Raw genomic sequence first — 21,071 nt, 5'->3', positions numbered from 1 at the left:
GGAATTACCTCATCAGTTCCTTGCAGTACTGAAGATAACTCACTCATGTGGCTTGTCCAAGCTGGTCTGTATCTGGAGGCCCTCTGATATTGCTGTATATCACCCATGTTATTAATTTTATTAGGTGATGTTAAGATATGACTGTTAATCAGAGTTCTAACATGATATTATAAATGTCTGCAGGAACACAGGTCTTTATATAGCATGTAAGACTCTTAATGCTTAAATGATGGTGCACAAATATCTAACAAGGATGCATGAAAATAAAAGGAAAAAAATATTTCTTGTTCTATTCAATTGACTCCTCTCATGAAGAAAGGAAGGAAATGCTTAGCATTATTAGCATGCAATTGCTTATATGTGCTCTCAGAGGTGTTATCTGCTATGTTTTTAAACATCTAGTACTCTTGTTCAAGAAAAAAATGTTATGTCCTTGTATTTTCTAGCTGTAAATATTTTTTATCCTGAGGTTCCTACCCTTCCACCCCCTCACTTTTCTTTTAGGAGGCTTCCATTTATTGAATCTGCAGACAGGAAGTGATTCAGATTGTAGAATGGACACTGGCAATATGCATATGCATGAGAAAGATGCTGTGAGATAGTCAGGGCTTTGAAAGAAAGTCACCATGGAGCAGCAATCCCACTGAGGAATGACTCCATGTACTTGAGTTGCTTCTTTGAAATTGTTGCCCTTTGTCAATATTTGCCTATGTAGGCATTATTGATTGGATTATTTATGTTCATGAATAGGTTAAACTTTATATCACTTTTCTGATGAGGTAGCTCTTTGTTTTAGTTAGAAGTTACAGAACACCCAAGCAGTGTTTCAGTTTGTCATTGGGGGGCATGCTGCAGAGATGTTAAAGCTCTTTTTGAGCTCCTTCTGGGTCTGTGTGAACCAAGATGCAGGGGAAAGAAAGGGGTCTTATCTCAACACTGGGACAGGACATAGCTAGTGGTTCTTCTTGGTGAGGAGATGATGTGCAGCTGAGCTCAGTAATGGGTGCAGCCTAAAACTGACTTGGCCAAAGCTGCCTGGGCAGCCAGGACGGGGCAGGCAGATGAGATCTCTCCCATGCTGCCTAGACAAATGACTACGTGACAGAAACTAACCAATGCAGGACATGTTCATTTAAAATCATAACTTGAATCACTCCTCCTGAAACTGAGGAGTGGCAGCAGAAACTGCTCAAAACTCAAGCTGGCCCTGCACTTTGGTCACAACAGCCCCTTGCAGCACTACAGGTTGGGGACAGAGTGGCTGGAGAGCAGCCAGGCAGAAAGGGACCTTGGGTACTGATTGACAGCAGCTGAATATGAGCCAACTGTGCCCAGGTGACCAAGAAGGCCAGTAGCATCCCGGCCTGTATCAGGAATAGTGTGGCCACCAGGACCAGGGAGGTCATTCTTCTGTACTTTCCACTTGGTGAGGCCACACCTTGACTGCTGTGTCCAGTTCCGAGTCCCCCAGATTAAGAAGGATGTTGATATGCTGGAGTGTGTCCAGAGAAGGACAGAACTTTACCAGAAAAAGGTTGGTGGAAGGTCTGGAGCACAAGTCTGATGAGGAGCAGCTGAGGGAGCTGAGGGTGTTTAGCCTGGAGAAAAGCAGGCTGAGGGGAGACCTTATCACCCCCTAGAGATGCCTGAAAGGAGGGTGTAGCCAGGTGGGGCCAGTCACTTCTCCCAAGTAGCAAGGGACAGGACAAGAGGACACAGTGTAAAGCTGTGCCAGGGAAGATTTGAGTTGGACATTAAGGAGAATTTCTTCACAGAAAGGGTGGCTGGGCATTGGAATGGGCTGCTCAGGAAGGTGGTGGAATTACTGTCCCTGAAGGTGTTTAAGACTGGACGTGGCACTAATTGATTCTGTGATTCTGTAGTTAACTGAACATTCAACAACACTACATGGGAAAAATGAAGCAAGCTTAATTTTCTTGGCAATAGTTACCCTTGTTTTCCATTTCAGAAGGATCTAGGGCTCTGTAGAATATAACTAGAGATTGTCATTACAAGTCATTTTCCCAAGACCTCTTATGCTCAGCCCTGACTCTTAAATTAGCTCCAAAACCTCTAAAAATAGACATTACAGTGCGATTGTTGCAAGATTAATGTTATGGATTCTACAGATGTAAATTATTATTTATTTTGGGAAGGTTCGCATGTATAAATCTCTCATAAATACCTTCAAGCAAATATTAAAGGGGTGGAGGATCTTCTGTTTTGGGTTTCTATTGGAGTACTTGTTCCAAGAACTGACTTCAGTTGGACTCTAGTGGCAGAAAATGAAACCTGACATAATTTCCACTTAAGGTTCAGAAGAGCAAACCAGTTTTGGAATTCAGACCCAAATCTGAGAACTGTCCCAAGTTCATCAGTCTAGAGGTGTTCCATTAATTTAATGAGCATCCTTGCCATGATGAATTTGGAGAGGAACAGCCTTACAAATGGAAGCTGTAACAACAATTACACCAGCAAAAATCAGTTTTCTCACTGGTGTGGCAGGTGTTCAGACAGCCTTTCTTTCCTGCTGTCCTGCCTCAGAGCCACTGCTGTAAACCTGACAAAACTCTGACTGTTATTTACGTTTAGGCATCCTAATGTTGCTGTGATGGTACCCAGGGGTACTTGTCTGATTGTGTTTGCTATGTTATAAACTATGGTAATATGCATATGTTACTGTTTCTAGTCATTCACAGAAGGAACTGATTGCTATCTTAAAAAAAGCCCCAGTGATTCTCCCTTCTGAATTTGTTGTCAGTACAATTAAATTAAGTATATATGTTCTTAGATCTAGTATGACTAAAATTTTACTTTCTGAATGTGAAGGTATTTTCTTTGTTCTAGAAATACATCCTAAACCTTTTAGAGCACGTAGTTAAAAGTGAGTGACTGTCTAAAGATACACAGACAGAAAAACAATAAAAAATACTGTTTGAAATTTTATTTACTATTTCTTGTAGTGCCTTTTTAGAGACTCAAATACAATATCTTCTCACTTATCTCACCTTTTTCATTTGTTTTGGTATCCAGACACTAGACTCCATTTCTACTGTTGTAAAAAAGAAGTTAAAACTTCTCCGTGTTGTCAGAGTCATCAGAATTTTCTCAAGTCTGGGTTCTTCAATTATTTTGTAGTGAATGTTGCAGCATCACTGAGTGGCTACAGGTATTCACACCTGAATTGTAACCAATAGGAAAAAAACAAATCAACATTTGCATTGCTGCTGTATTTTGGAAAAAAGATTTTTGACATTGTAGAATAGGTGTATATAATAAGCTAAGTAAGAAGAATATAAAAGGAAATTGCTTGTATTTTTATGAGCATGGCTCATAAGGGACATGTTTGCTATGGTAATATCCAGTGGATTTTGCCCTCCTGCGATACAGTGTCCTATGCATGAAACTCCTTCACTTGGCTGATCTTTGGCCTTGTCTTGTTGTTGGTTGATCTTCACTGTCTTTTGTCAGAGTCACCTTTATTTTCCTTATGTACATCAGGGGTAAATACTGCCCCAATGCACTCAGGCCAGATTCCCTCCCTGTTTTATGTCTGCACCACACCGTGTCATGGACAGGGATGCTCTCACACCCTGCCTGAACTCCAGTTTTTGGAACCAGCAGAAATCTGCCTGCCTTGGTACACATTTTGGCAGGCACATGAAAGCTGCATTTGCTAATTGCACTGTCTGTGATGACAATCTTGCAATAGCATCCCTCTGAACTCGGGTGTTTGTGTACTCCCATGGGACACCATGCTTAGTACTTTCTGGAGGCTCAGTCCTGAAGTGTGCTGGGCCATAGCATGCAGCGTGGTCATGCTTCCTGCTGTCTCAGGCAAGTAGGTGCAGCCAAATGTGGGATCTCAGAAGAAAGACAACTGGAAAAGTGCAAAAGAGGTTGATGGGAACAACATGGAAGCTCCTGCTTGCTTTCCTTGAAATGGATGCTAATGTTGTTTGAAGACGAAAAAACAGTGCAATAACAACAAAAACCTACTGGCACACTTTTGGGAAGTCCCATAAGAAAAGAAAATGTGACAGATGCTTGCCATCATAAATAACTTTATTATTTTAGTGAAAGAATGTTGTAGATACATTTGTTTCTATCCTGTCTGTGTCTGAGGTACTGGTGTTGGTACTGGTATTATTTCTGTTCTGTGTAATGCCTGACATTTTCTAATGTGCAAGTATCACTAGTTACTGAAAAGTAAAAGTTAAGTATAGAACTGAAGCCATCTGGTAGTTCATACAGAAAAGTTAGATAATTAGCTGTTCTTGTCAAGGGACTGTAATTAAAATAGGCCATCTTCATAATAGTGACTAGTTTGCAAGGGACTTCCTGGAAGCCACCTGGGATAATGATAATGAAAAGAACAAAATTAAAAAGGAGGGGGAGGTGGTGCCACTATAGCTCATGATGACTCTTGTAAGTGAATTAAGCCAGCTTTTAACTTGAAGGCTGCTTGTTATTTTGGTACTTAGGAAAGAAACAACGATTGACTTTTCTGACTGTTTGGCAATGTGCTGCCACTAGGTCAGCCAGGTTACTGCTGGAGATCCTTAATATTTCTGGTCAAGCTCTGGTTTCCTTGCTCACATCCTTATTAACTTGTGAGTGCTGGTGGCACAGCTCATCTTCAAAGGCCACTCTAATCTGTGTAACCCCATGGTTCCTGCTGAGGGATTTTCTTCCTTTGGGGGAATCAGTGCTATTAAGAAACACCAGAAGAGGAAAAACATCAGAACAGTATTACTGCATCATTCTTTGTCAGCTGATGATTGCTATGTGCCTAGCAATGTTAGTGCAATGTGAATATATATTGATAGATATCTCTTAAGGAATAAGCTGTTTAGCAAATAGTGCTTAGAAGGGAACCTCTGTGTAGTGAGAGGAAGGATCTGTGGAACTTTGGCAAATCCAGCCCACCCTCCAGCACTGGTGTGGAGGGGCTCAGTGCTCCCTTTGGCCTTAACTGCTGCAATCTTGTCCTCCTCATCCAAGAAGAGACCAGCAGGGAAACCCCCAAAGGCTGTACAGCACTTGTTCTTTCCTGTATGTGGATTCCTTAGTGGATGCCCTATGTCAATGTGATTATTTTAATCAGTGAAGTCTGACCTGAATCATCTGAGTAGTGTCTCTTTGACAACATGCTATTGAGGGCAGCCATGCTAAATGCACTGGTAGGATAAAATAAATGTGTAATGAGAATGCTCCATCATTGGTGTTATTTAATTAAATATATTTTCACTTCATACTGATAAAAATCCAATCTCTAAATCAAATTAGTTGAAATTTATTTGGTTTTTTTGTTCTTTTAATTGGCAACTGTTACTTATTTAACAATTCTAGTAAAGACGTGCTCATGTTGTTTCAGAAGCTTTTAAGAATTTCAGTGTGACTGTAATATTTTCTCAGAAAGAATGTGCTGGAAATCTATTTTAAATGCAACCAAGTTCAATACCTAAATTAAAATATGGGCAAGGAGTAAAAATATTCTGGGTTTTCTGTGCTTAGATTCTCCTCAAAAAAAATCTGCTTCTAAACTATTTTCATTAAATGAAGCTTTTATGTCTCTTTATTCCTTGATTAGGAAAGCAATGATTTGAAAAATTCAAGATATTGAGGTCTCGAAAGTGTCAGGGATGCTCAGCTTCAGAAAGCATAAGTAAATATTTCAGTGCAATATGCTAAAAATAAATTGCTGCGAATGCTTGTGGATATACAAATAATTCTGATCAGTTTAATGGGTCAAACTTTCATATAATTAGAAAGGTGCTGACTATACTCATGCATGATCAAGTTAATAATGTCTCACTGCATTCTGTATAAAACAGGAGTGTGATGCATCTGGTGAATGCTTATCTACAGCTTCTCGTAAGAAGTGTTGAATCTGAACACTATGAATTTTCTTTTCCCTTTTTTTTTATATTGAGAAAATTAAACTATTAAAAACTGCTTTTGAATTACTTTCTTGAATGCCATCAAAAGCAGAAAATTCAGATTTTAGATTCCAAGTGCAGGTTGTCAGTCAAGTTTTAAGTTCTGCCTGCTCATGACCTGTTTTAATATCTACACTTGGTGACCTGATGGCCAAGGTTCTGCTTTGTAATATTTTTTTTTGTGACAATTTTTTCATTATACCCAGTCAAACAGTTTAACTTTCCAGTATTCTTTACACCTCTGTTGTTATTTACTTACATGGGAGAAAATGGACTGACATGTTGACAACCAAGGTGAAGCAAGAACAGGCTTTTCACTTGGTAATGTTATAACTGGCTTCAGATAAGTCTTGCAAATGAATAAGTTACTGTCAAAGGTATGAGATAATAGAAAGTCTGGGTGGTTGGGGTTAAGCACTGCAAGGTGGCAGTTTAACAGAGTAAAATTTAATCTGATTATAAAATTCAGATTTTTTTTCTTTAACCTAAGGATTATTTTGTGGTATGACAAGCCATCAGAATATTCCTCCCCCCCAGATTTTATCCCTCTAATGTGCCAAAGTTTTTTCTCATCTTCTCTTTAATGAGGTGTCTGATTATAGATTTTTTGGTTTGTCCTGTTCTTTGTACAAGTTGGTGAAATTCAGGTTTTCCTGTAGATAAGCCTTTGGCTTTTCAGTTGTTTCTGCCTTGCAAAGAAATTAATTCCTTCAAGCCACTGAGTCTGCAGCTCCAGCTGTGACTGTAGATGAATATTCTTGCAGGGTCATGTACTGTAGCTCAGAACCTAAATAAAAGGATTAACAAGAGTTCACTTGGAGGAAAAACACTTAATTTCACTATAATAACTATCAGAATCCATAGGGAAAACCAATAAAGCTTTACTATTAAAATTGTTAACAAATGATTATTCCACCCTGACCTTCTCTTCCCGCTGTTATTGTACTTTAGAACAGTAACAAATGATGGGATTGACCTAGTTCATGGTAGTGCTTTTGTCCCAGCCCTACAAATGATCTTTTTCTTGTAAAATAATTCCTAGTCTAATTCTTTGAGAAGCATTGATAGTATTTATGACAGAAACAATATTTTCTGATGCATTTCACACAATCTTCTGCCACAAAACTTTGCTTGGTATGAAGGAAGAAGGGGCATCATATAGACAGTGATGCTGGAAGTGAGCCTGGCAGCCAGCAGTACCCATAAGATACATCTGATTGCCCCAGATGAGCATGACTGATTGCCATAGCTAGCACAAAGAGCTTTTAATGGTTCCTGGCAGAAAAGGAGGAATTCTAGGGTGAGCAACTCTCTTCAGTTGCATTTAGAGACCTCATTGTCTCATCTCCAAGCAGCACCTCTGCTCAGGAATGGGGGAGAGCAGAGGGGCTGCTGGCAGGGGCTTCCTTACTCAGTAATATCTCAGCTGGCTGTTGATGAAAAGAATTGCTCAAAGCAATAGTCTGATCCTTCAGGGCTCTCCTATCTCTGATGAACATGCAAGGAGTGGGCAGAAGGATTTTGATTCTAGTGATCTTGACTCTCTCCCCAGCATTTTAATACTGTCAGCCTCAGGCAGCACTATTGTCTGAGTAGCCAAACCAATACTTGTATCCATTTCCTTGGGAAGGAAGTCAGGTAATTAAAATTGACTAATGTGACTGCCCTGATTGGCTTAAGAAATCAAACAGATGAAAGCTGTCTAATTTAAAGTTTAAATCTTGATATTAGCTTTGTCTTCTGCTTTATGTGGGCTTTGGAGGTGGTGAACAAAGCTGGTTGGTAGGTTGGTGACAATCATGAGCCCCTGTCTAAAAAATGCCACAGTACACATCTGGGTTCCCTGCTGGGATCTCCTGATGCCGAAGCCAAGGCATGAAGGCTGGTCTCCCCAAAAATGGTCTGAGGTTCTGCATGGGCCCAGACTTGACACCAAGAGCTAGAAAGCATTCTGGGATCTGTCTTGTGCTTTTGTGTTTCTTATTTTTGCTTCAAGGATTTTGCCCCAATGAGGCATATTTATGTGCCTAGTACATATTTTCAAAGAAATATAACTTGTAAAAGTATTCATCAATCTGTCTTTCATCAGTAGGTAACCTAATATTTTTCTTTTTTCAGATAAAAGAAAAATGTATGGATAACATTGTGTTTTGTTTCAACAATGTTTCTCATTTGTGACCAGATGAGAATCGCACTTTGACTGGTGACCTAACTCTTTTTATTTCTCTCAAATTTTGTTGCTTGCACCCTCAGGAATGTGGTTTTGGTTTTTTTTCCCTCTTCATGATTATTTTGTGGAACATCTACTGAAACTGTAGAGACTACCAACAGTCCATAGGGATAGCCTAGGAGCCACAGTCTGAACAGAATTCCACATGAACTTTTGTTCTTCACTACACCCTTGCTTCAGCACTCTTTGAGCCAAATGTTTTTGAAGGTCTCTTGTTTAATACCTAATGTGGCTTTAATTAGTCACAAGTGGCAATTATCCTCTAAAGTTAGGAACTGCAGTCAAATAAATTAAGTATGCTCTTTTATCAACTATTTTTTTTTCTTTTTTCTTTATATTTTTTTTAATGGCTTATGTTCAGGTAAGCAGCTTGTGCTTTTGAGAGGTTTCTGTTTTTTTCTACATTCTTCAGTGATGTTGGGTGTCCTTGCAGAGAAATTGCAGAGATTTTGTTGGAAGAGACTCGAGTTTTAACAGCACATTTTTTTGGGAAAGGTTGGCTGATATTTTGGCTGTATTTTCAGGACCTTAGTGTTATAAGATGAAAATTACAGATCAAAGCCACTGCAGGTAATTGTGCAACTGTCAGGTGTCTCTCTATATGTTAGGTCTTCATTGGCTCATTGTTGAATTCACACCAGTGGGATTTAAACATGAATATGGAACTATAATTTAAGGTCTCCTGCCACTATGCAATAGCTTGAATGTACACCAAGTTTATGAGATGCATTCTGGATAAGGCTAACTTACATTTATCTGATTGATTTATTTAATTTATTTGTAAACAGAACAAATATCTGAGGATTCACTAATGAAATAAGAATATTACCTGATCCTGCTGTATTTTGAGTTATTACTTAACACAGACATACACTGAATCCTCTGCTCTGTAATTGGGGGTGAGGTTCTCTTGGCTTTTAGGCAGTTATGTAAAACTGGGGTGATGTGAAAAGACATAAAATAGAAAAGCTAATATTAGATAAAGCACTTCAAGTTTTGTAGATGATAAGATGGGTTTCTGCAGGTGGATTTTGTAAGCTTTGTCTCTTTGTAAATGAAGTATAGGCAAACACAGTTGTAACCCTGTCCTGAGTTATGATTTGTTAATCCTGACTTACTGGAGTAGGCAGTTGGATTTTCCATGAGAAGCAAATGCACTTAAGCCACAGAAATCAGAATGTTCTTCCATATGCTGCAGGTTGCTGGAAATTGATGGGGACTTCTGCGGAGATTGCATTGTGCACCTTACATAATTTTATGATGTGCAGCAGGCAGGAGATGTGTGTTATAGATGTAGCTCACAATAAAGTATATTGTCCTTTATAAGAGCAGACCCACTTGTGTGCTGTTATGGAGAAGGACTTTTCCTGTGCCCTAGAAAACATGTTTTGTCCATGCAGTTTATGGTGTTATGCTTGCAGACTGCATTACGTGAAATCTGAAAGGTTAATTTCCTGACTGCAATGTTACTCTGTTAATCAAGTAGTCACATGTAACACTAGCTGTGCACATTTTTTCAAATTCGGTATTCGATTTTTAAAAAGAAGACTTTACAGAGATACCGTTTAACTGATGTAAGTTGCAGAGCTTTTTAATGTACTCACGTTGTGGTTCTAAAGCCAAAATGCAGCACTAAACATAGCTGTGTCCAGAATTTTAAAGTATTCTTCGTACCTGGATATTTAAACATAGAGCTTTCCAAATGAAAAGAAAAAATATTAAGGAAAGACGTATTTCACAATTAGCATAAGTAATTCTTTCTATAAAATGCAACCATAATTTGGAAATGTTATTTATTTTTCTGTGAATAAATGAAAAACTTCTCTGGAACTACTGTGAATTAGTACCAACAAGTGAATATGTAGATGCAACATAGTTGCCAAATTATCAAACCAACTGTGGATTATTGTTTCTCTTTTGATTCTTCTATTTTTGCATGTCATGTTGATTTTTTCCATCTATAATTAGTCTTGTAAGTAATTATGTTGCCTGTGGTTCTGATTCTACCTCAGCAAAACATATCACAACTTTGAATGCATGGAGAAAGTCTTAGTAATTTGAACTAAAAAAAATCCTTGCAAATTCAGTGTCACACTGAATTCTGAAATATTATTTTTCTATTTGCAATGGATTTGGTGGCTTTTATATTGTGTAACATGCTATTTCTTTTTAAACACTTAGGAGCTCACCAGATCTTTTTATGTGGTTGCTGAAGCATTGCCCTGGGACAGCAGTAATGAGGATGGATGAACAGAACACACTTCAGGTAAGAAATCAGATACATGTGATTTGGTGTGGCTGTTCATTAACTTTCCTCACATTGTTTTGGTTCAGCTTCAGTAGAAGCAGTATTTAATGTTACACCACTAAAATTCACTGAATATAAAATATAAATCTCTTGTCTACATGAATGTTTCCATACATCTCTCTGTAAATCAGTGTCAACAAGTTTTTTGTTTCCTTCTAGATTTGGTAACCCTAGTAACAGATGCTGCTGCTGCTGTTACCATCTTTACTCTTGCTACTGTATAAATTTCCATAGGAATTTTATTTCACATTAGTGGTTACAGCTACAGGTCTGAAAATAAGAACGATTTCAGCATTTCTTGTGTGGTTTAGGTAACTTAACTTGTTCTTTAAGGCTGTGCCAATTCAGGATATAGTTGTCAAGTTTTTTATGTCCATTAATGCAAGCTTGTTAAAGCCTGCACAAAGGCAAGCAAAACTTGGTATTGATTTAATGCTTGCTGTGCCACAAGCTTTGTGGGAAAACATGGGCAAAACCTTTAGTTTCCATATCAGTGGGAACTAAGTGCCTACATACCAATATGCTTGTATTTCTGGTAGAGAAAATAGTATGTCCAGAGTACTTTTTTTTACACAACTCCGATATGCCCAGGGCTATATCGTGTGCCTTTATTGAGCTTTCTGTGTGCCTGAGGATCACCTCGTTGTGCTGGCAAGGCAGAGCTGCCAGGCAGCCAGTGGTCTAAAGTGAGGGTGGGTACTGCTGAGTGCACATTTCAGCTACAGTGAAAGGCTTGGCCTTATGTGTAAGTGCTTTTCTGAATCACACATGGGGTTTAATATTTTTGGCCTTCCAATTGCCCTCATCTCATCTTCCTTTGCGAGAGCATTCTGAAGACAGACGTGGTGGAGACTGCATTGCGTTCAGGTTGGAGACAGATGTGTAGGTACAGTGTTAAAAGAGTTGTCTTAAGGTAAGGACACAAATATATATAGAAGGATGACCCTGGAGTTTACTTTATTTTCCAACTTGCAGAGTGCAAGAGCATAAATACAGAAAACACATAAAAATGTAAGTATCTGTGGATCAAGGACCAGGTTAGCACAGAGATTTAGGAAGGCCTCCTGTCTCATGTCCCAGCTGTCATCCTATGACTGACAGCTGGTGCCAAGAGAGGAGAGTGGAGTATGTGATTGCTTCCCAAATCAGCCTCTCAGGCTCTGTAGATGGCCATCAGTGTCAGTGCTGGCTTATTTGATGGGTAGTCTTAGCTATACTTTCCCTTTCTGTGGATTTTTGAGGTTATAATTTTATCCCAGGTGGATTTTTAGGCTCTGCCACTTTGTACTGTTCTGGATACCCCAGCTGAATTCAGGAAGGGAGGAAGCAAGTAGTCCCTGAAGTTAGTTTTGAACCTCCTACTTGCTAATTTCATTTAACCTGGAGACTGGGTTGACATGCCAGGAGACTCAGTAGTTGAGTTGAGGCTTTTCTGCTCCAGTGGGGTGGTAGGAAAGGATGATGGGTGCAAACCTTTAAAGAGAGTTTAAAAAGCAGCTAGACTAAAATCTCCTTGAAGTGGAATGAAACTGCAGGCCTTCTGTGCCCTCCCACTGCTAGTGCCTTCCTAATGAATAGGTTTAAGGCAGCTGCTCAGACCTGTCTTACTTTAATCTTTTAGTTTATTTCCTGTGATTTTAATAGGAATTTGGAGTTTGTGTTCTGTACCTCCTAGAATTACAGAAAGCTACAGAGAAGATGCTATATCATCTGTTAAGCAGTTATCCTGCCATTTTTTTCCTGACAGGATTAAAAATTGTTTGGAAGAAACTACCATAAATTTAAAATATCCTGAGGATACATATTCAATGGGTTGAGCCTCCCAGCAAGACATTAAAATATAGCACCATTAATCAGAACTGAACTATATTTTTTCTTGTTGCTTTTCTTTTGCACTTTTAAAACATTGCTTTTGGGTTCACAGAAACTTTAGATGGACTAAAAAAAAAAAAGGAGTTGCCCAATGATGCCTTTGCAGCAAAATCATTGCACTGAGTACCTGACTGTACATATTGCACCTGATATGTCAAGGCTATGGAAGAAAGTGTGAATATTGCATAGATCTACCTGACTTGCTTAGATGGAGTCTCAGAAAAACACTATGCAATATATATGATGTTAACTATTTTGGTAGCATTGCTGAACTGGAAAAGGCTGAAGGTGGGTCTCTCTGAAAACATAAAATTTGAGACATGAGTGTGCTAACTACAGAATTCAGAATATGACACTTTTCCATGTAAAGGCATTCCAAATTCTGTAAAAGCAAGCAGAAACTAAAACAGCTCTTAGCTAAAATCTTAGAGCCAGTTGAAGGAGAATAATTTAATTATTGTGATTCTCCTTCTTGGCAGAGAATATTTGGGAGACAGAATTTATGAAGCTGGATAGAAATTGAGTTTATTTTTGCTCTTGATTTTTGTTTTTGTTAAAAACAGTGGTGATCTTGGACTTAATAAGTGATTACCACATGAATGTTGTACACTTTATTCCCTTCTGTGTCCATATTTTGGGCTAAATCCTTATGAGATACAAGGCAAATTGGATGAAGCATATAATTTAAGGCTATTTCTCTTGAGGATGACTCCACTTGTGCATTCTGATAACTCATGGAAAAACATGTGAAAGACTACAAAACTAGCTTTCTCACTTGGAGGTAACTGTTTGGCACCTTGTTCCTCAAGGCCCCAGAAAATGGGCAAAGGATTTCTCCTGAATCCATTTTGTGAGGCTGATGGACAGTGAACTTGCTTGTGGTACAAAATGACCAGGTATTTAATGGAGAACCGAAAGAAGGAACCTCAAATGAAAAAGCTTTGCAATCCTAGAACTGTGGGTGAGCTGTTTGCTTGCTGATTTAAGCCTTCAAAAGGGAGATGTGATGGGGAGAAGGGAAAATCTGCTTTGTTTTCCTGTACAACAGGAAAACAGGGAGGAGTGGCTGAGAAAAACGTGTTGAGAGAGTTTGGAAATGAAGAAAGTGAATTTGATTAGACTAAGGAGAATAAAGCTTTTCCACAGATCCTCTGGATGCATGTGAATATGTGAGGTAGATTGTTTCTTGCCAGAGATTTGTATAAAATTGTAAAAACAGAGCAGGTTTTGGGGTTTTTTCTTGCCTTTTTTTTTAATATTCTTTGTTTTTTTTCTGTAGCAAGATATAACTAGATTGCAAACTTTGGCAGGACTCTTAACATCTGAATGCTTCTTGAAACTCTGACAGTGTTTTTGTAAAAATGATTCTGGAACTAGACTAAATGAGGGATTATTTTCTATAGTCCTCCTCCTGTTAATTAGATGAAACAGCAAATTTTATATTTGTCCAGAAGGAGGTCAAAACAAAAAAGAAATTGATATTGGAGGAGCCAAACAAGGATAAATAATGAGCCAATTTCCCAAACTGGCATTGACCTATGAAGAGTTTGGAAAAAGTATTCTTAAAAGCTTCTTTTATTATTATAACCTCTTGAACAGAATAAGCCTGTCCAAACAGCTATAAACACTTTCCAATATAGAAGTTTATGACCTAGTTTTTGACTTAAGCACAGTATCACAATGTTTGGAAAGAAGTGAAGATGCTGCTGGTGGCAGTTCCTCTAGCTCATTGCACTAAAAACTTGATGCATTACTCTTCACAAACACTTCTTAATTGGAGTCAAGTAGAGTGAATTTGAAACATTGTTTGCTTTTTTTTTTTTTTTTTTTTTGTTTTTTATTTTTTTTTTTTTTTTTTGCCATGTGTGTAGACAGTTAAATGTCTGAGGTGACATGCAGAATTTTCATGGATGAAATTTTTAGCACAGCACTGTTTAGAAAAATGATCTCTCTAAGATTATCTCAACAGGAATTCCACAATTATAGGATGCCTTTCTAGAGTCTGTGTTTGGAACAGTGAAGGGAAAAATAAAGGTGCATTTATTCTGTACACAATTATAAATCTGTTTTGGAGATTTTGATTAGGCTTCATTCCATTCATGGCCCTCCTGTGAGGAGCAGGGCAAGCACATGATGGGAATGTGCTCATCAGAACAGGCCACAGTTCAATTACCTACTCTGGTGAGCGGCTGGCAGAGACAGCACTTCTATGCTGGGGGGAAGCAATGCAGAAGTAAACTAGATCTGCTGTTACAAGTTTTGGTTTGTTTGCTTTTTGCTGCTTTTCCTGTGACTCACTGAACTGAAAGTGAGGGAGCTGTGCTGATCTCCATCAGCTGCAGCTGTGGCCAATACCAATCATCTCTTCTTTGTGCTTTTCCAAGGAGGTTGGGAGTGATCTTGAAAGCACAGATCGTTCATGTCAAGAGGAGTTTCTGAATGCTGCTGAAATACATTAAATAATACTTGGTTAGCATGGAAAGAGCTATAGTTAAAATTCTTGTTTCAATTATAATTCCTTTATAGTTTCAGTTGCTTATAACTTCCTGAACTGCTCATGTCTCAAACTGAAATTTTCCAGACTTGATCTTGGCCTGACAGTGACCTTTCTTCTCTTTTATGGCTTGGACATTTCATCTGTAATGAGAAGAAAGTAGCAGCAAAATACATTGTAGCTATTACATTAAAACTCTGAACAACTCAGGCAGTGCAGCTGTTAAAAAAAATGGTGAAAATCATCAAAAGTGCTTTTTGAATCTTATGAGAATCAGTGAGAGTGGGCACTTAGATATCAACTTCAGGTCTTGAACTTTCTTTTCTCTCCATCATGCACAGTCGTTACACTCTGTCTCAGTTATAACATACAGTTATTTTGCCTATTTGGTGATCAGCTGAATGAAGAAGTAGTCCTTGGTGAAAGAGCAGATGTGTTTTTCACTGTTTGCCATTACCCTAGTGAGACAGTGCTTTGGAAATTCAGGCAAGTGCTGTGGAATGGGAGCCCTTTGGGGCATTCCTCCTATCCCACAGTTAAGTTTGAAAATGCTCAAGTTTTCAGAAACTCCTCTGGCAATAAAACTCTTTATTTAACACAAATCTTAAATAAACTTTTTGATCAGGTCTACTCAAGCTGTGAAGCTATCAGAGTTTAAATCAGAACCCAAATCTCTTAGGGGATGAAATTTAAACCTTGGATGGAAATGGTAGAAATAAATTGTCTAGAGTTTCCTTTGAATGCTAATATCTTGTCTATTTATTAACTTATGTAAAAGCTACTGGTTATGGCGGTGATGTTGCTAAACAGCAAATAATGGGGTTTGATTTCTTGACTCGTAATAGGTGTTTAAAAAAAAAAGTGATGTGCTTGCCTGTTGGCTTGAACACAGGCTCTCTTTACCTTAAAGACTGTTTTTTGCCAAGGACAACTGTGAATATGTCTAAAAAGAAATATAAGAAACTTTTCATTTCTAGAATTGGCTACTCATAGTCTCTTGTGTTCCATGGGAAATATCACTTCATATGAACTCATGAATTATCTCTGTGTTGCTAAATGGTTGTGTATTTCCAGTGATGCAGACAAGTGCCTCACTCTTAAAAGCTGCAGGGCAGCAGCAGCGAGAGTGTAAGAACTGAACTGCCAGTAGAGCTGGCGGAGGTTCCCTGTGCTCTCCTGCCCTCTAACTTATATTTTAAGTGAATTCCCTAACTCTGAACCTCCTGTGTCATATCATCTGAACCTCCTGTCTGATCTCTGACCTTGTAGAAGACTGTAGAAACTTTGTTCACATCTTATTATAAACTTACATTGGTCACCTGCAAGCTCATCCTTTGCAGGAGCTCAGGAGTGCTGTTCAAGCACTGTTTCAGCAGCACTAGGTAAAAGTAAGGTAAAAATGAAGTGTAAAGCTGCTAGGTAAAAGTAAGGTGCCCATGGCATAAGCTCAACTTTTCAAGTTGCCAGAGAATACTTAGTCCTTGTTGAAGAATAGTACTGTATGTTGTTTTTTAAGATTTAAAAATCTCAGGATGTAGGGTTTGGTCAAAAAGTACAAAAGTTCTATCATAACCACTTTCACCTTCAACAATTAATCAAAATGTATCTTCTGCACCACAGTGTGAAGCAACTGTCTTGAAGTTGATCTGTTATAAAAAGAAGAGTCTAATACCAGAACTGGTCTGTATCTCTAATTTATGTCTTCAGAATAGGAGGAATTGTTTTATTTAAATCAGCCACCAGATTTTTGGTCCAACCTACTGTTCTTTTGATGACCACCTTGGATTCTAGATTCTTTCAGGCATCCTAACATGTAGCAAATTATTAAAGTGGAATTGCTTGGGAGAAGTACAGTAGTAAATTTCAGATTCAGCAATTAAAAACAGCCTTGTCCTTGAAGCTGCCTTTGACAGTCCTAATGAGGAAGAATAATGAATCCTTTGGTATTGGCAGCAGGTAGTGAGAACCACTGCAGACATTGTGGGTACATGACAGTCAATGTGCGAGAAGCTTTAGGTGAAATGAGATAATAAAACTTCCTTGAAAATGACAAATTTCCGTTTCTGTGGCGAGGATTTCCTTGTCATTTCAGGCTCATTAAAGCTGCTGGTTTAGGTCTCCTCTCTTCTGTTGCGGCGGGTGTCTGACAGCCGGTGATCTCTCTGACCCGGCAAGCAGCGGAGCAGCCGGAGATGGGCCTGAGCAGCACCCCAACAGAGGGATCTGCGGGGTGCACAGGGAAACCCTCTGCTCTCGGGAGCCTGACCACGGTGTGGTCGTGTGGCACAGCAACAAGGAAGGGATGGGTACAACTGAAGTGCCAAAATGAACGATATTTATTAAATAAATAAAAGGGCACAAACAAGGGTGCAGAACTGAGCTGATGGATGTCATCAGTTGTGGCTTATTTATTCTTCTTCTTTTTTCTTTCTGTTGGTTGTCTGTGGTGTGGCTGTGTGGCAAATCTCCATCCTGCCCCCTCAGGATTCACTCCCACACTCTTCTGTGTTGTCTTCGGGTTTATACTTTCACTTCCTTTCTTAAATGACAAATGTTTAGAGAACAAGCATATATTTCTACCATAGATGTTAAAATGAAAACTCAGTAATTGGCAAATACAAAAATTTGTTGTTTTGATATTTTTGGCCCTTTTCTGTCTAAATGCCGCACTTAGATTCTTTCAGGTGTGCAGCTGGTTCTTTAGCCAGCTGTGGGATATTTAGAGGGGATTTCTAATAGGAGCATGGAACTAATTTCATCATGTTGACTTTCTGTTCAGTGGTCTCTGTATTGCTTTTTCCCTTGTAATCTACACTTTAATTATAGGTATGAGTATTCAGCCAGTTAGAATGGGCTCTGGTGTTTGAAACTTTAGTAACAAAAGTCTCTCTGTCTTGGGGTATTTAAAAACTGACCTTTAACCTGTTAAATCAAATTAAATGGGGAGTGATAGCCTTAACTCCCTTTTTTTTTTTCTTTCAACTAATTTATTATTAAATAATCTATGGTGATGAGTACTTTTGAAAAAATCAGTTTAACTCTTGAAATGCCGATCTGGAAATCACTTTTGTTTGTCACTTCCCCAGCTCTCATAAGCCTTCTCTTATATTTGGGCTCTATAAGTTAATGAAAGACACACCAGACACATAACCCAGTATATGCAGTATAGGCAGAAAAAGCTCTCTGAGAAAGCTGAAACAACTCCCACGCAGTAAATTCATGACTTGCTCAGCACTGCTGCTGTTCTGCTGAAGGAGGGATCAGAATAGTGGTTTTCTTTTTTTTGTGCCTGGATAATTGTGTGAATGTGCCCCATGTGCCTGACCTCCCTCCCCCACCTTCCCAGGGCCTGCAAAAGTAACCATAATCCTTACGCCTCCTGCTTCCTCACCAGAAAAACACATCAGCTCTTCGTTTGGAAAACATCCTGCTTTGCAGATGTGCTGTGTTCCAGGGAGGATGGCCCTCTCTCAGGCTCTGAGCTCCTTAGATCAGCCCTCTTGGACTTGTTAATTCTGGTTACACTGCTGCTCTGCAAACAGTCAGGGCGGTCTCTTTTCTTATTTCAGGGACCACTGCAGGAGGGCTGTGTTGCACATCATATAGCTTTGTTTTTGGTCTTTGGGTGCATGTGCTCACTCACAGGTTTAATTTGCAGTCAACTGAAAATCCAGCTTGAAAGTTTAAACTTGTTTTAGAATGTTTACAATTAGCACAGAGTGGGACAAGTTAAGATGAGGTGGAAATCCTCATATTTTACAAGGAATGAAAGAGTGTAGTGCTTATTGCTCTGCTGGAGGAGAGACAAGGGTATGTACCCTTACGTATCATGGTAGGGAGTGGGCTGAATGGGGAAGCTGAGCCTCTGTGATGTGTCCCAGCACTGAACAGTGCTGCATTTGCCTGAGAAAATGCTGTGTCTCTGTAAAAAGTAAGAATGTGTCTGTGACTGTATACTGGGAAAGGCAGCACGGGGCTGTCCGGTCAGGAAATCGTCAGGCAGAGTCACCAGAGAGGTGGCAGACCTAAGGAAACTGGCAGTCTGGAAAGGAAGACGTAGGAATTCAGGCACAGTCAGAGGAATATTGCCTGTTTGGCAGTCTGGCATTGCTGCTGTCTGATGGACGTGGTGCGTGCTCGGTTCAGGCAGGCACCAATCCTTTCTTTACTTGCCCAGGACAGAAACACCGGTGTGAGAATTCCTTGTGCGATCAAATCCCTCTGCTTAGACCACCCTTGGGCAGGCAGACTGGAATCTATGTTGGTGGCAGCTCAGAGTCTCTGCCATCTGTAGGTTCATATATGCTGGAGATTAGTCCTGTTTCAAGCTGTCTCTTTCATGGCCATACCCTTCATCTGATCCCAAACATTAAGAGATTAGGTTTCTTGAAATATCAGCAATTGTCAGCCCCCCTGGCTAAAGCAAACCACTTAGCCCACAGATGTGGGAAGGCTTGAATAGGTTTTCAGCATGAAAGAAATGTTGAGCTCCCAAGATGTATAATTTATACAGAGGAATAGTTTTTCACCTGCAGTGTTGGTAAATGGTGGGTTTTCTTTTGTACTTTGGTCAAGGGCGTGCACTGATAAGCTGGGCAAAAGAAATGCAGTGAAGACAGGTGTTTCTTCTATGGAATGAATGCAATAAAAATAGGAATATGCATCACAGATGGAAAGTGCTGAGTATTCAGAGCTTTCCAAATGCACACTAGTTTAAATCTTTTATCTTATTTTCTTTTGGGACTGTATTGCAAGTTTTGAGCCTTCCATGTTTCAAAACAGAGCCTTTATAATAAGGAAAAGTTGAGTATTTGCTACCCTAAGATCTATTAAAAATTGACAAATGGCAGGCAAAACAGAGTGGTTTCGATTCACATGCTATATTTCCTGAGGAAAAGTCTGAAAATAAGCAAAAAATGAGGTTTTGATGCTTTGGCAGTCTAGAATTTTGTGAAGCTTTGGAAAATGTGTACAAAACATAGCATGCAAGCTGTTGCTTTTTCAAAGGGGGCCACTGCCCAGCTCCACTGCCTTGTAATGGTAAACACTGAATTTCAGTGCAGGTAAACACTGCCACCATAAAGAAAAAGGCCATGCTCCAGTTCCTGCATCTGAAACTTATTCCAGGACTGGGGTGCATGGGTCCTTCCTGCAATGCAGGTCTCCTGGCACAGGGCTGGGTACTCCTTTGGTTTTATGCTCCAGGCCAGGATCTAGACCTAGGTGTGCCTGAATCTCCACAGCAGGGGTGCAGGGATATTCATGGTAAAGCTTAGTGTGGGTCAAACGTGAGTGTGACTTGTTCATTAGGAAAATGTCTGATAATTTCAGACTTGCTTTGAGTAACTTTTCATATTTTAGTTCACTCTTATTTCCCTGTTAAGACATTGTTACTGAAAGATCCTCCTAACATGGAATAAAATGTTGTCTTTTTTGTAGTGCACACTGTTCATAAGGAGCACTGTAATTTTGAAACATCCACTCAGAGAACAGTGATGCATTCTTCTGTTTGGTCATGGAATCACAGAATAGTTTGGTTTTAGAAGGGACATGTAAAAATACCATTTAGTCCAGCTTGCCTGCCATGGGCAGCATCATCTTCCACTGGATCAGATTGCAGAAAACCCCATACAATCTGAATCTGGACACTTTCATAGGACAAAAACTAGGTCCTTTGCATATTCTTCACATTAAGGAAATAATTTACATTATCACATATAGTTGTTTTGAATTTTACTGAAATGAAGAGAATATTAATTATGTAAATATTGGTAGAATGGACACGAACATTTTACATCTATAGCTTGTCTTATTTTTACCAGTCAACACACAAAGGCATATTTCCTCTTAGATAAAGAAAATCTTGGCCAAGTTCTACTTTTTAAAATCCACAGAGGAGTAAAAAGTCTCTGTGATGTCTCTGTGATGAGTTAAAGTTTTTGCTTATACAACTGAGTGGTGAGTCTGACTCATAACTTCCTAAAAAGTATACATTTCATCCTTATTTAAAAATCTCAAACTTTCAAATCCACTTTATTTTCTTTAATCTGCAAATGCTTCCACATAGTTCACTTCCAGACAGCTGTGATTGCCTTCTCCTGCTTGCAGCTGTTCCCGTTTTCTTGAAGTGTAGACTTATCGAAGCATTTGGTGTTGACATTGTCGGTTTAATTCAGGGGAAACTTGCTCACTAATCTGTCAGTGTTAACCATAGACAACGTGTAA

General features: G+C 39.1%; 1 long non-coding RNA gene across 1 annotated transcript in view; it reads left to right on the top strand.

The window, feature by feature from the left end:
- LOC110483451 (uncharacterized) overlaps window positions 1-21,071 on the top strand; it is a 126,561-nt gene that overhangs the window by 69,236 nt on the left and 36,254 nt on the right. Inside the window, exon 3 of the long non-coding RNA XR_002467570.2 lies at window positions 10,354-10,438. This is a non-coding gene — a long non-coding RNA (uncharacterized LOC110483451). The remainder of the gene's footprint in view (window positions 1-10,353; window positions 10,439-21,071) is intronic.

Source organism: Lonchura striata, chromosome 1 (genome assembly GCF_046129695.1).
Source record: "Lonchura striata isolate bLonStr1 chromosome 1, bLonStr1.mat, whole genome shotgun sequence".
Lineage (NCBI taxonomy): Eukaryota > Metazoa > Chordata > Aves > Passeriformes > Estrildidae > Lonchura > Lonchura striata.
The sequence above is the reverse complement of the archived record's forward strand: the minus strand, read 5'-3'. Positions and strand labels throughout refer to the sequence as shown.